Raw genomic sequence first — 16,229 nt, 5'->3', positions numbered from 1 at the left:
TCTTCTAGAAAGTAAATAATACCTCCCATTTTACTGTCAGTCACATTTTTTAAAAATGATGCAGCCTGTTTAAAGTCATCCTGTGTGTTAGCTTTTGTCCAGGGAATGTATTTGAAGCCAATATGATTAGACATAAAAATATTGTTGCATGCTCCACTGTTTTTGTTTTTGTTTTAAATTCAAGTCTGTCCCTGGCTATACCTTGGCCCCTGAGAACAGGAGGCTTGGCAGTGGACATAAGTTTACTACAGGGTTTACATTGCAGATGTTAGTTCAGGCTGCTGACTTCATGCTGTACCCCCCCCCCCCCCCAGTTTAAATTACTCTTGTTTTTAAACACTTCAGTGCAATGTAAAGCTCTACAATATTGGGTTGCTTTTCTTTGTAGCCTTTCATTCATTTGGTTTATAGGATAACAACTACAATAGCCACAATTTACTGTTAATTTTGTGCTAGGCCCTGTGTACTGCCTTTTGAGGAATATCTCATAATCTTAATAACATTCCTAAGAGGCAAAGCAAGGTAGAGGGACTTGTGTTTTACTTCAGTGAGCCATACTAGGTCTATTAAGCATAACGTCTGAATTCAGTGACCATGCGTCATGAAAGCTGGACCTAGAGATATAGAACTAAAAAGGGCAGGAAAGTCTGTGAGACTCTTTCTCCAATTAACTACCATAAAACTGGAAGTGGCACTGTGGCTGAAGTGGTATAGTGCTAGCCTTGAGCTGAAGAGCTCAGGGACAAAGCCCAGGCCCAGAGTTCAAGCCCCACGACTGACAAAAAAGAAAAGAAAAGAAAAAAGACCCTCTGCCAGTCTATGGATAACCACAAACTCCTCAGGGCAGTGAGCAGAATGTTCTGGGGCTATGGATCTGAAAGGAAGGTTGTAGAGGAGCCCTGTAGGAAGGTATATTCTGTGCCGTATTCTCCTTGGCCTAGCTGGGCTTAACTCTGAGCTCCCTTTGCTTGTTTGACCCTCTTCCAGGATAATCTCCTATGTAGATTGTTCCCCTATGTTATAAGGTGATGGACTGATCCCAGGGATTGTCCACAGCCCCTTTCTGGAAAAGTTGAGGGTTGCCAAGATCTTATTTGAAGAGTTTGAACTATGAGAAGTAGAGCAACGGCTGCGTGTGGTGGTAATACATGCCTGCAAGCCCAGAATTAAGGAAGCTGAGGCAGAAGAATCACAAGGCCCTGGAATACATTGCAAGGTACTTTAAACACAACAAGAAAAGAAAAAGGAAATTTGTTGAATTGGAACCCCTTTTATAACTAAAGATAATTTTACAATGAAAAAGAAAAAGTGCGACTCTCTTCCTTAAGCATTTGAAACTGATTAAATCTTCATGCCTTTTCTTATTAGTGCTTTGCAATTACTGTCAAGTAATTGTACTAGCCAGCTAAGCCCATGTCTGCATCCTGCTTATAAGACAGGCTCAAAAGAGCTTTTCCAACGGAGGTAATGGATAGAAAGCAAATTGCTTATTCATTCATTTGGTGTCTTCTTTATGTAAGACTTACTGAGTGCCTTGTGCTGGGCCAAGGATATAGAGTGATGAGTGGTGGTGGAGCCCTGAGAAGTTTTATCCACGCAGAATTAGGAGCTGAGGATCACAAAGTTCCTCTTTGAGGTCAAAAAGGATTTTTTAAATAGGACCATTCCACTCTTTAGTCATGGGAGATGAGTGGTAGGAGAGGCTACAGAAGCTTCTTGGTGCTGGCCAGCTCCAGGCTGCTGTGTGGTGGGCATTGTAAAAAATGTATGTGGTTATGAACATGATTGGAAGGCACTTCCACTTGTCACCCAGCAGCCCGGCTATCCGCAAAGAGTCGGAGTCGGCAGTGTTTTAGAGAAATAGGTACCTCTTTTACCCCATCATTGTCTAAAAATATTGTATTTGTTGTATAAAGTGGGGCTGTTTATAAGACCTCCTAGTTTCATGCAGTGCCCATGTTGCTTCTAGATGGCTTAGCCATCAGGGAGCTAGCTCTATCTTTGTTCACTGGGTCTCTTGATCCAGGAATAACAATAGCTCACATATACTGAACGCAAACAATAGACACTGAGTTAACTCATTAAGTTTCTGACGAAGGTGCATTTTAGGTGAAGAAATTAAAGCTGGAAGAGATTGTCTTTTCCTCAAGGTAGCTTTGAGACGCCCTAGGCTGCCCATCTCTAGTGCTGTCTCCCCTGCTCTGCAGCCTGCCACGTGAGTGGCTGGGTCTGTTTGCACTGTTATGGGTAGTATTGCAAACCAACAGCCATGAGTGTGCCCTTGGTTGAGTGGGATTTGAGTTTGCTGAAAGTGCTTCTGCTCTGTCTATAGCACCAGCTGTGTTGCTATAAATAAACCCAACTTTGTGTAGCTGAGCTCTGCTCCGTGGATGGGGAGAAATTAGTTGCTTTCTGGCCTTCCTAGAATATTAGAACTGCCTGTCTATGCACATTCACCTACAAAGTGAATCCACTTGTTTTCCACCTAGAGTTTCACAGCAAGGGTTAGCCTATTTGGAAGGAAAGGTAGTTAGCATGATGTTGGAGACTTTGGAGATTCCTCTAGAAACAAGCTGGCCAGATTGGTAGAGTTGGCCATGCAGGTCGCTATCTCCCTGGCTCTGCCTTGTCTCCCAGGCTAGCAGCACTCCAGGCACAGGTCAGGCTCTCCTGCCTCCTTTTATTCCCTGGGGAAGGTCTCTGCCCTCACATTTGCCAAATAAGTCTATTTGGTTGGGAAAAGTAGGCGCTTTAAGACACTTTGTCATTGACTTTTTGGTAGAAGTTGGCTTGTAGCAGTGTTACAAAATAGTAGCAACTGCTATGAAAAACTTGGTTGAGCCGAAGCACCCCAGACAGTTCTTTCCAAATCTCTGAGATGGTGGACAGTACATGAGAAAGTAGTAGGGAGGGGTGGGGACAGACCTTACAAATGAAGTTCCCATGTTCACTGAAAATAGCTGTTCTGACCCATCCCTCCCCTGAGGACTCATTGTGATCTGGGTCTAGACAGAGGTGTATTCAAGAGGAAAAAAAAAGGAAGCCCATGGTAGAGGTAGAAAGCAGCCTGCAATGTTTTACGTAAGTATATCTGCTGGAGCTGTTAATCAGTAACAAAGGAATCTGGTACGGGTAGAAGCCAGTGTATGCACACCGAAGATAAAACAAGCTTTGTGTTCAGTAAAAATGATATGGCAATGTTTGCCCTCCTAGAAAATGTGGCAAGTACTATTTGAACGAGACTCCTGGGCCAGCACTCAATATGAGTCAGGCTCACATTGCCGATAACGGAGCAGCCTGTGCCTTTCTGTGCCTGGACATTAATTGGCAAAACCCAGCAGCTTCCTTCTTGGTGATCTCTGCCCATTTGGGCAAGTTCCAAAGTGCCAGCTCCCCTCAGAATAATCTTTCCGTTTTTTTCCCTGTAACCTAATGCCTGAAAACCAAGACAATGGTGATTCTCCCAATTTCTATTTAGACTTCTAAAATCATGCAGTAGTGACATATTTAGGGCTATTAGCAAATAGGAGCTTTGGTCAGGGCTGGCAATATGGCCTACTGTTAGAGTGCTTGCCTTGCATACATGAAGCTCTGGGTTCCATTCCTCAGCACCACATAAACAGAAAAAAACCAGAAATGGTGCTGTGGCTCAAGTGATAGAGTCATTGAATTGCTTTTTATTTCTGTTCTGCTCTCGTCTTTTGGCTCTGTTTCCATGATTCCTTGGTTCCAGGCATCTTTTCTGCTCCTACATGGGATGTGTAAGTCATGCGTTACCACCCTCATCACTGTTCTATCCTAGAGGGGAGTGGAAGGGAAAGACAGGGATATCAGGCCGTGCTGCAGTTACTAAGAAGACAAGGCTGATCCAAGATGATGCCTTGGAGATGGCTCTTGGAGAGCTACTCATTGCCCATTGTCCACTTACTGTTTCTTGTGGCCTTGTAAGGGAATAGAAAGGACAGAACAGTAATGAGATTGAAATGCTCCCCATTTAACTATTTGAAAAGGTTTGTCCTTATTTTAAATCTCAGTTTACTTCTGGTCCCACCCAAGTTGCCACGTGGCTGTGAACTTCCTCAGGCAGGCCTTTGTCTCTTCTTTCCAAGTGGACTGAGCTTCTGAATCAGAGATGAAATCTGTTCTCTTGTTCTCTCTGCAGTCTCCTGCAGGGTTGGCTGGATCAGCAAAACAAGAAGTGAGCATGTTAGGGTAGTGGGGAGATTAAGCCATGAGTCAGGGACAGCAGCAGCCTTCTCCTCTGGCATGGGTGCCTGGTGAGAGGTAGCTGGAAAAGTCTGGATGGAGCAGGCAGGAAGGCAGGTCAGATCATAGGCAGGCAGAATGTTTTGGTTTTTTCATGCCTCTGGCTGGCATCCTGCCTGACCCCAGGAGACTACAGCCTTGCTCTGCACTACCAAAACTAGAGAACTTAAGCTGCTGTGGAACAGAGTGTCCCTGAGCTACCTACCAGCTTGGTTCTTCCTGCTGGGAAGCTCTTCTGCAGCGTCTCTCCTCCCCAGGTGTGGAGGTACCCTGGAATCTTCACAAACAATCACAAGGCTGATGTGTGGTATGTGTAGAAGAATTCAGAACATAAAATTTGCTATTTTAGCCATTTTTAAATGTATAGTACTTTAGCATTGGGTATATTCACACTGATGTGTAACTATATCAACATCATTGCTCCAAAACCTTTTTGTCTTCTGAAACTCAGTACCTGGTTAAACAACTCCCCTCTCCAAATCCTGACAACCACCATTCTACTTTTCATTTCTAAGAGTGTGATGAGTAATTTTTTTAGCCACTGATTGATATTTGGGTTGTTTCCACCCTCAGACTATTGAACATACTACTATAGTTAACATGGGGCACCCAAATATCTGCTCAAGTCCCTGCTTTCAGTTCTTTGGAGTAAAGGGCTTTAAAGCACCAGGAACAACATGTTTGTGAAAGATTAGTTGCTGATGAATCACCCTATCTGGTAAGGCTAGGCTTTCAGACCAAAAGTCAGCTTTACTCAGCTTCTAATTTTAAACTTCAGCATAACCATCCCTGGTCACCTGAGTAGTCATACTACATTGGGATATTTGATAGGCTTTTGCAACATGCTGTAGTTCTTGGTTTATATTTCACCTTCCGTTGATTATACTTCATTTGGCCACGTCTTATGCCTGTGGAATGAAGCACCCTCAATACGTATGGTGGGCGCAGGGCACTGCTGGCTTTGACCCTCATCTCTCTTGATTTGAGTAGCACAGTCTTTTGATCTCATCCCCCGTCCTGGCTCCATCTTGGGACCAGAAGCCATGAGCCTGCTGAAGACCAACATCACTTATCCTCCACACAGCAGCTTTGTGCAAGCATGTAGAAGTGTTCCCTGTGTTTGCTGGCCCTCATAATTTGTTTTTGTTTCATCCAGTTCCTATAGAATATGTAAAATTATTGAACTTACAATGTAAATTTTTACCTTGGCATTTGGATTGGCTACTGGCCTGGTTTTTTCATCATCTGCTAAGAAAACACTGGGAAGATGATGGACCTTTTTTTGGTCAGTCATGGGACTTGAACTCTGGGCCTGGGTGCTGTCCTAAGCTCTTCAGCTCAAAGCTGGCACTCTGCCACTTGAGCTACAGCTCCACTTCCAGTTTTCTGGTGTTTAATTGGAGATAAGAGTCTCATGAACTTTCCTGCATGGGCTGGCTTTGAGTCATGATCCTCAGATCTCAGCCTCCTGAGTAGCTAGGATTACAGGCCAGTAGTGGACCTTTTGATGGTTCAGTGGCACTGTCAGGGGTGAGGTGTCCTGAATCCAGTGTCCTTCTTTGTTTGTGAGAAGTGGAAACTAGAAATGGCAGGTAATAAAACTCTCGTCTTAACGGGCATGTGCTTGTTCTTGGTATTAATTTCTTACTAGAAATTATCTCAATGCACAAGTTAAGCCACTCAAACTTCAGCATGGTTAAGGACACTAAGAACAATCCTAGTTGCCCAGGTGGTTGCACTTGCCTAGCAGCCTCAAGACGCTGAGTTCAAGATCCAGGATCACACACACCTACCTCTGTGTTGTTGTAAACTTTGACCCACAGCATGTTGAAAACCTAGATGGTGGCCATGGTGAGCAGCACAGGGACCCCACTACTGTCTGCTGTGTCTAGGAGGTTTGGGGGTCTTTGTGGATCTGTGCCTGCTTCACAGTTCCCACCCATCTCGTGCTATCCATCCTTGGATCTTAGTCCCCTTGATGGCAGTGGGTGGAGAATGCATGTGCCCAGCCATGGAAGAGCTTAGACTAGGTAGGGTATATAGAAACATTTTTGAGATCGTCTTGTTTTCTTTGTTCTATCTGATGACAAGAGTAAGAGGAAAGTGGCACCGGCACGTTGTAAAAGTGTCTTTTTACCCCCAGCGCTGCCTTATTCTTCCATGTGTTGAGCAGCATGGACTGGCCTGCAGTCTTTTCCAGCTAACTTCTTCCGTGGGCCCCTGTCTGCCTCAGTGCTTTGCCTCCTTTATGTATCAGCTGTTTTCAAATGGCTGTTAGAAGGTCTGGCTGGAGTTCTAAGTCAGAAAGAAAGGGAACATCTGGAAGGCTGTCTGGAGCCCACAGGCAACTTGGCCAGGTAAAGCAGAGGAGAAGGAAGAAGATGAGAAATGCTCTCTCCTACTGCTCTGTTCTACTCCTGGGGTGCGCTGTTGCCTTTTCTAACTGCTCCTGTACATGGCTTCTAGGATAAAGGTGGACGAGTCAGGTGATATTTGTGATGAAAACATTTTCATCTTTGGACCCTTACTTCTAGGCACACTATTGATCTTGAGAAGTGACAAGGGTGGGCCAAGACAGGGACAGAGCTAAACTAGGAAGAAAGGAAGCGACAGACATACAGGTGTGAACTGGATGAGATGACGCAAGGGACTGATAACTTTTTAAGAGTATGGCGACTGTTGAGTCATTCCTATTTGAGTTTATTCTGGATGTGGAAGAAGAGGAGAAGAGGCCACCAGACAGATTGAATGCCCATCAGAGAATCGGTAGTTGGTGGGGAAGGAGTGTGAAGAGGAGGCTTTCATGGGGTTGCCTACCTTTGATCTGGATCTGTACTTTGGGAAAGCCTGATAGTGAATCTAGCAGCTGGTTTCGAGCTGGATAGTTTGCTGCCCTGTGCTAGAAAAGCCTCCCCAGGCAGGGAGAGAAGAATGAAGAGTTATGCAAAGGGTATGCCGCCAGACCAGTTCCTGGAGGTGGGCTGGCGTGTCCACTCACAGGTGCCACTGCGTAGTCAGGAGCCTTAGAAGTCTGAGGCCTGGCAGGTGGTCCAGGGAGGTACAGATAAAGCTTACAGTGAGATGAGATTCCTTCCAGGGTGTCCAGGTGAGTTTTTTATTAGGCAAGAACCTATCTGTCAAGGTGCAGGAATATCTGTGGCCCCTGGATTACAGCCACTGGGCTGTCCTCCTGATTGATCGCATGTTTTTTGTTTGTCTTTATGGTACTGGGGTTTCAACTCAGAGCCTCATGCCTGATAAGCAGGATCCTACCACCAGCCGCTTCCCATGCAGGCTCAGTGTGTGAACTTCCTGGCCACTGGCCTTGGAAGCTGCTCTGTTCTAGGCCCTGTCTGAGCTTTCCCAAGTCAGGCTTCCCAAAGACATGGCTGGTCTCTGAGGTGTTGTGGTTAAGCCAAAGGACAAGCGGCAGGAGTGCTCTGTGATTTCCTGGCAGTCTCCCACCCAGCATTCTAACATTCTGCCATGAGTTTACTAGAGATAGAGACTGGCTCTGATTATCCCCCTCCCTCATGGTGACTTTGAGCACATTCCTCCCCCACGCTGGAACTCTGATATCTTCACCTTAGAGTGGAGGGCTAGCTAATTTTGAAGGCCCTTTGCTTCTAGAACATCCTGTGGCTTTGCCTCCTGGTTTCTTAAAGTGAATTCTTCCTTTCCCATCAAGATTCCAAGTCTTGCAGGGCATGGTGACACACACTGATAATTTCAGCACTTGGGAGGCTAAGGCAGGAGCATTCAAAGTTTGAGGCCAGCCTGGCTACATGGCAGGATCTTGGCTTGCAATTCAGAAGAAGGAAGAGTAGGAAGAAAATGGAGGAAGGAAGGGTAGGTAAGAACTACCACTCACTCTTCACTCAGTCAGGAGAAGGGCCTTCCTAAAAGATCATAGTTGTGTGAATAATAATTGTTACATTAGTAAATTTATTGAATGCTTTGTAGTATGCTAAGGACTGTGCTAAGATGTTTATATCCATTTCTGTTTTTCCCAGCAACTCTGTGGTCTGCAGATTACAAACATTGTACCTCTTACAACAGAGAACTCTGAGGCAAACATGCTCAAGATTATGTGGCTAGTGTGTAGGTGGCTCTACATTTAAATCGGTTTGCTATATCTTATCAATGTCCCTATTCTGAAGTAATTGTGGTGCTTCTCACTAAATTGGGACAGGATGTCTTTGAGAATTATTGACTAGATTAAGGCTATCCTCTGTGTCAGAAAAACCATAACACCTGTTTTTCCTGTGCTCCCTCACCACCAACCCACACAGACTTCTGTGAGCTCAAAAGGTGAGGGGTTTCCCTCCATCAGTGGGCAAGACAGCTAGACACCATCCCCTAGGCCTTCTGTAACCTAGTGCTGCTGTGTGGATATGACATCAGATCCCACAGGTTAGGGCTCAGCCTGCCCCAACCCCTTAGATGCCAGTCTCAGGCCCCAGTTATTTTTCTGTTTGGGGGGAGGGGGTATTGGGGCTTGAAATAACCCCTCCTCAGATATAATTAATTTGCGTGAGTGGCTTTCAAAACTTAGGGAGATTCTTATATTACAGTGGCTATAGATGAAGAGACACATGGCATGAGAAATGTAGAAAAGAGGGTGTGGTACTTCCATGCCAGGTGCACCAGATGCACCATCCTCCAAACATTCTACCTACCCAGCTGTCTGGTAGTTCCCAGATAAATAGTACCTTGTCTTTGCAGTTTGTGTGGAGATTTTATTGCTTAGGCAGGACTGCAGCAGGGTGTAGAAATGGGACTGAACAGAAGAAGGGTACGAGCTAATGCTAATAAGCAAGGTAGAGAAACCCGTTGAAGCCAGTGGGCCTCAGCATTCTTCTTGGCCTCTCAGTGCAGCATTCCTCCCTCCAGGGTGTGGGGCAGGACCCATCTGTAATTAGGAGGTTTTATGACCTCGAGCAAGGTAGATCAGATGATTTCTGTATAGCCAGTTCCAAAGGCAGGGAATATTAGAGTCTCGATGGCCTGCCTTGGGAAAAAAATTCTAATTTCAGTGGCCTGTCTTGCGGAGAGAGTTATGAGCCAGGAACAATGGAGTAAAAACTTAAATAGATGATATCACATCCTCCTACACATAGTGTCAGGTATGGAAAGCCCTTCCCTACTTGACTCTGAACTTGCCACCCCCACAGTCTTCTGAGAACCTCTTAACTCTTCTTCCCACTCTTTCCTGCTGTCCCTCAGGTCGCTAGGAAGGAGTCTCGAAAGAAAAGGCTGGGTGGGGACATAGGGACAGAGGTGATCTGTTGCAAGTTAGGTAGCTTTGATGTCCTCCACCCCTGTGCTAGGCAGTATGTGCCTACTGGAGAGATGTGCTGATGCACACCTTGCCCACCCAAGCGGTCAGCTTTGTGAGTTTTCAAGAAAGTTCTGCCGTTGCTCTCTGATGAGCTTCGAGCAGATTCATGCCTCCTGTGGCACAATTGCCTTCACTCACCTTTAGAGACCTTGGTTCCTCTGCCAAGGAATTTCACAGCAGAAGTCACACTTTTCTTTGGTTTACTAATCAGCCAAGCACTTGCCTTCACCCTGTGCATGCATACATGTAAAATTGGGTTCCTGACTCAGGAAGAGGAGACATTGGCTCTGTCTATGGAAGAGTGTGGAAATGGTCCTGGGGCTTGAGGCTTCTTTTGTGCTCAAGGCTAGTGCTCTGCCACAGGAGCCACAGCTCCACTCCTGACTTTGGGGACAGTTAATTACAGATAAGTGGCTCATGGGCTTTCTTGCCCAGGCTGGCTTTAAACCTTGATCATCAGATCCAGCCTCCCGAGTAGCTAGGATTACAGGCATGAACCATCTGCACTTGGCTTGGGAAGGTCTTCTGAAAGAAAGCTTGCTCCGTGAGCCGACTCAGGCTTGCGCTGGGCTAGGAAGCAGCCTGTCCTGGGCTGCTGATCGATTGGTCCAGATCTTGAAATTGCATAGAGATTTGGCTGAGGTGTTGCATATCCTTGTGATCAGAGGAGTTTAAAGAGGTGGTGAAGAAGCAAGAATGGTTGGAGCCTAGTTGGTGGTAAGCAGAAGAGTGTCATGACAGTAGAGAAGCAGGCATAGGACAGTGGAGTCTGCTGCAGAAGAGGCCGGTGACTAGCATGCAAGTGATCTCATAGCTGATTTTCTTTTTTTTTACAAACCATATAACCCTTTCCAAAGCAAATTCCTCCCTCATAAAATGAGAGTACAATGTGTAATGTGGTCCACCCTGTAAATGTTCAGGGTTCTACAGACTGGAGCCCTATAAAGTTGAAGAAAAGAATGATGAAGGTGCTGGGTCTGGGAACAGCAAGAAGGTGCGCTGGAGGCTAAGGCCCCTATCCTGGCATTTACTCAGGGATGTTGGAGCCACTGAGGAGTGGGCTAAGGAGTTATGTGCAGGAAAAAGGAGAGGATAAACCCAGTGACTTTGTCCCCAATGTGGGAGAGCACTGCTGTTAAAGTGAGTAGACATTGGTGTTCCTGACAAGGGCACTGCAGAGGTGTTGGGCTGGCTACCCTGGAGACCATTGGTGAGTTAAGTCAGCATGGAGAGGCTCTGCTGAGAATGGGAGCAAAAGCATGTAGGGATCACACTCATGGGGTACGCAGAGAGGGGAGGCAGGAACCTAAAGATGTGGCCAAGGGGAATCTCCAGGAAGAACTGACTAGACCTGCTCCCTGATGTCTTTCCTCTTTCCCCGGGATTCGGCTCAGGTCAGCTCCTGGCTCCTCTAAAACCAGAGAGAAGAGGCTGAGGATGGTTAGGTGAGGGCCGAAGTGCAGTTAGTTGGTGTTGCTGGAGTGGAGGGAGGGTGCAAGGGAGCAGAAGCAGTGAGCTGTTTGGGACCAGGCATGGGGGACGGAGGCACAAGTACTCACTCACAGGGCATTTGCCGTGTGGGCTCTGAGCTCCTGTGGAGAGGAGTAATCGTAGTTTGATGGTGGCTCCTGGCTGTTTGGTATTCTATCACATGATCTGCTTTAATTTATTAGCTTATTGCACTCCAGCTGCTACTTTGGGGTTATTTAATGTAGCGGTGGTCATATACTTTATATAGATTGCTGAATACTGGGACAATTATTCTATAGGATAAATTCTAGATACAGATTTCCTAGGGCAAAGTCGTCTCCCCTCTCCCCAAGCTCACCTTTGAACAGACTCCATCTCACAGTGGATGGGCACTAGCGACACCATGATGATAGTGCTGCAGGCTGTACTGAGGATTAAATGGGAGTGGGGAAAGCTTCCGGCCAGTGCCCGCCACTCCAGGCTGCTGGGATGGGGCACAGGGTGAGGGTCCCAACTCTGCACTCTGGACCGCGTGAAAGGAAGTGCTGTTGGATTTCATAGCTTGGAGGAGGAGGTGAGAAACAGTGACCAGATTCCCTGGTGTGCTGGACTCCACAGTGGCCCACCCTCATGGAGCTCACAGCTTAATATAAACAGGTCCAAGTCCCCTCTCCTCTGACCCGGTCTCTCTCTCCCCTGCCTTCCCCTCCCCCCCCCGCCCCCCTCAGTGTACGTGATAGAACGGGAAGAGAAGACGGATCCGAGTAGCGGCTGCCAGGCCCTCCTGGCTGCGTGCTGGGCTGCGCTCTGCTGCTGCTGCCTCCTGCATGGCCTGGACTGAGCTGCCAAGATCCCAGTGCCCTGCAGCCCTCCCTGTCACTGCAATAAACGGGACTTGTACAAACTCAAGTCTTTGCTTCTTTAAAACAAAGTTGATCAATAGACTTTAAATTCTTAGCACCTATTGAGAGGAGAAACAGTGTCTAATTTGCCTTTCCTGCTTTTTAAATTTAAATTATTATTGTAAAGGTGATGAGTACATTTCTTTTTGAACAGTGTCATCCCCCCTTCATTTTCTCCCAGGAGTTTCCCTCTCTCCCCACGCAAGATGCATAGTTCATTTCCGACAGTGTCCAGTGAGTATCACTGCTGGATTAGTTCACCCTTTGTCCCACCATTTCTGTGCTTCCTCTTGGCATTTCAGATAAACTTATGTAGAAGACAAAAGGTACAGAATTCAAAAAACAGTGACAAAAGCAAAGAAAACAAAAGAACTACAAAAAGTAAAATAGAAAACCTCTTGATTCCACTTCTTGGAGTTTATTTTGATGAGCTTGATAAAGCATCATTTTATATGATCATTTGCCCTTGTGGTCCTCTCCTACAAATGTCCTTTGTTTTCACTGTGTGAATGTTTAGAGTCCTGTTTAGTTTATCATGTCCAACTGTAATTTTTTGTCTTTTACTATCCATTGGGTTTACTTATAGATTTGCCTTCCCTGCTTATTAGTGATTTTAAACATAAAAATATAAATTTGGGGCAATTTGTAGTTAATCATGAATTATTTGTACATATTCATAGCTCATTTAGGGAAATCTTTATTTGCACACTAATACCTGTCAATTTCATAGGCTTGCAAATAACTTCCTATCAGATCCTCTTATCCTTTCTGTGTTTTGGGGGTGGGGGGGTGGAATTGTTTGTTTTTTTGCTGGTCCTGGTGCTTGAACTCTGGGCCTGGATGCTATCCCTGAGCTGCTTTTGCTCAAGGCTAGCATTCTATCACTTGAGCCACAACACCAAGCTTTTCATGTGACTAAATGTAGATAAGAGTCTCACAGACTTTCCTGCCCAGGCAGCCTTCGAACCACAATCTTAAGATCTTAGCTTCCTGAGTAGCTAGGATAATATCAGGCATGAGCCATGGGTACTTGGCTTTGAAAACAACAACAACAAACAAACCACAGTGCTGGGTGTTGAACCCGGAACCCCAAGATTCTTAAGCACAGACTTCACTACTGAGCTACATTCCCCAGCCCTAGTATGAAAAATCTTAAATGTCATTCTTACCACTCTATCATGCTTTTTGTATTTTTGTCTTTGAAAATAATGATTTTTATATTCCAAAGCTAACGATCACTGTATTTTCTTTTGAAAATGTTTCACATATGGTCTTCAATTCACTTTTTTTTTTTTTTTTTGTCAGCCATGGCATTTGAACTCAGGGCCTGGGTGCTGTCCTTGAGCTCTTTTACTTAAGGCTAGCACTTTACCACTTTGAGCCACTGCACCTCTTCTGATTCTTTGGTGGTTAATTGGAGATAAGAGTTGCACAGATTTTCTTGTTCAGGCTGGCTTTGAATTCAGATCTCAGATCTCAGCCTCCTGAGTAGCTAGGATTGCAGGCATGAACCACTAACACCCGGCTTTTTTTTTTTTTAATGAGTGTTTTGCTGTATAGCCCGCCTGGCTTTGAATTTTTGGTCTTCAGCCTCCTGAGTATTTGGATTATACCACACTCAGTCTAAATTTATTTTTGGCCAAGGTGTAGGATAAGGTTCTCACTTTTTCTGTTTTGATCATTCCTACCTTGTATTGAGTAGAAAAAAAGATTCTGACTCAGTTTCTCCTATATATGGCCACAATGGAAAGCAAGATAGGAGGTTCTCTGCAGGAACCAAGTAAGTATGCAGCAGCGGCAGACACCTCAAAGCATCACCTAACTCCTAAGTCCTGAAGCTGTGTGTTGGAAGACTTGGCAGCGGATCCCACAGAGACATAGTCCCCAAGAGTGCCCTTCCAATGCCTGTCACACGCTCCCGATAGTTCTACCGAGGCTTATCACCTATTGGGTATAAGTCGGGGTTCGCATACCCACTCCTTAGGTGCCAGTAATTTGCTTGAGTGGTTTGCGTAACTGTGTTTACTGATATTATCAAGGATATTTACAGGAAGTTGGAGCTGCGGCTCAAGTGATAGAGTGCCAGCTTTGGGCCAAAAAGCTAAGGGACAGCACCCAGACAGACCCAGAATTCAAGCCTCAGTGCCAGCATCCCCCCCGCCCCCAAAATGAGGGATATTACAAATGTAGGCTACACATGAAGATGCAGAGGGCAAGGTGTGGGGAAGGGCGCGGGGCTCCCGGGCCCCCTCCAGCTGAACTGCCTTCCATGTTCAGCTCTGAACCCTGTCCTGTGGGCTCAGGCAGGACCGAAGCGTGGACAGTGAGTAGAAATGGCATTTGTCTGATCTCCAACCAGACAACATGGGTCAGAGGATGTTTTTATAGCCAGCTCCTGACAGAGACTAGAAGCTTTATATTTATGGCCTTGAGGAAAAGAAATTCAGTTTCTCTGGCCTGCCTTGAGGTGTACGTTATGAGTCAGGAGCCTTAGGTGAAAACCAAAAGATATCTATAGCCATCCTTTTCCCCATTCATTAGACTATGCTTTTTTTTTTCGTGCACACGTGAACCAGTATTAGGGCTTGAACTCAGGACCTTGCACTCTTGCTTAACGTTTTTTGCTCAAGGCTACTGCTGCCCACAGTTCTACTTCTGCTTTTTGGTAGTTTATGAGAGATGAGTTTCCACAGACTTTCCTGCCTGGGCTGGCTTTGAACCTCTGTCCACAGATCTCAGTGTCCAGAGTAGCTAGAGAGCATGAGCTATCAGTGCCTGACTTTCCTCCAGTGATTTCAAATGAAAATGTTCACCTACCAAGTTCCCACATAGAACGGGCTAGAATCAGGAGTAGGTGAGCGCCTCCCTCACTTCTGGCACACCCCAAAACACATACTGCTTAGTCTTCATAATTTGCTATTCTTGGATGTTTATTCTATATTTTATGTTTCTGTAGAAAGACTCATTTGGCTCAGATTGAAATAGCATGTGATTTTCAGAGTAATTTGGAAGAGTTGACATATTTATGATACTGTGTTTCTGTCACAAAGTATCTCTCAGTTCGTTTCTGTTTTGTTTCATTTTATATCATTTTGTTTACTTCAGGGCTGGGAATGAACCCAGCACTGTGCTATGCTAGGCAAGTGCTCTACCAACCATCTCAGTGTATTTTTATCTTAACTCTTTAAATTAAGTCTTGTAACTGTACTTAGCTTTCTTATAATAATACCTTTGTTTGGTATCTGAGAAGAAATCTAAATTTAAGTTAAGCTTACTTATAAATTTGGTGCTGTTGTGGATAGATTTCTTTAAAAAGGAAAAAAGCTACCTGTTTTTACTTGATGGAAGCAACTAACTCCATTCCACAGGTCATAGGTAGGAATTTCACTCAGTTGTTTTTCTGTCACATAGTGGCTGGGAGAAAAGCAGTTCCTCAGGGGGCCTTGGCATCCTGCAAGCCACCAGCTTGCCCAGGACAATCGCTGATTCTGCGAACTCACTGAACCGTTCTAGTGTATCAGCTGACAGACCACACAGAATAGACCCTCCCTCAACACCCCCCCCTCCACCCCCGGGGCCTTACAAAATCAACCCACGGGCCTTACAACATCTAGAAAGAGAACTAGATACCAACATTAAACAATCCCACAGGTGGTAAGTGCCATTGTGATCCAGCTTGACATGACCACAATTATTGTAACCAACACTTTTGCCCACCAGATATACCTGAGACAAATTCCAAACCATTCAGGACAAAGTCATTAAGATAGCCTAGCATATCATGATGACCACTGAAACCAGGATTGTTTCTTAACTGATGATTGGTGTATTAATAGTGTTAGTCTCTCTCTCTCTCTCTCCCTCCCTCCCTCTCTCTCCCCCTCTCTCCCTTTCTCTCCTTCCCCTCCTTCTCCCTCCCTCCCCCCCCCCCCCATGCAGCCAGTTGATTGCAGGCCACCTTTGTCTACCTTAGCATAAACCTTTTCCTGCTGCCTGAGAGGAATTTGTTTTGCCTCCATCCAAGACACACTTTTGGCCATAAATCTTGAATATTGCACTTCGGCTCATGTGGAGTCTCTCTTCTTGCGAGTTTATGTACCGAGTTTTTCATACCAGACATGTTTTCATATGAAGAGATGCAATGCTATGAGAAAAAAATAAAAGGAACAATCTGGCACTAACTTATTAGCTTTCCCCACAGTTTCATGTATACACTGAGATCTGAAAGATGTTAATAAGCACAGTGGCTG

The 16,229-nt window shown here is 45.4% G+C and overlaps 1 long non-coding RNA gene across 1 annotated transcript in view; it reads left to right on the top strand.

The window, feature by feature from the left end:
• Positions 1–12,174, top strand: part of LOC125340121 — a 49,609-nt gene extending 37,435 nt beyond the window's left edge. The window contains exon 3 of the long non-coding RNA XR_007208688.1: positions 11,806–12,174. This is a non-coding gene — a long non-coding RNA (uncharacterized LOC125340121). The remainder of the gene's footprint in view (positions 1–11,805) is intronic.
• Positions 12,175–16,229: the final 4,055 nt, after the last annotated feature.

The sequence above is a fragment of the Perognathus longimembris genome, chromosome 22 (assembly GCF_023159225.1).
Source record: "Perognathus longimembris pacificus isolate PPM17 chromosome 22, ASM2315922v1, whole genome shotgun sequence".
NCBI lineage: Eukaryota > Metazoa > Chordata > Mammalia > Rodentia > Heteromyidae > Perognathus > Perognathus longimembris.
This window is presented reverse-complemented; position numbering and strand designations above follow the sequence as displayed.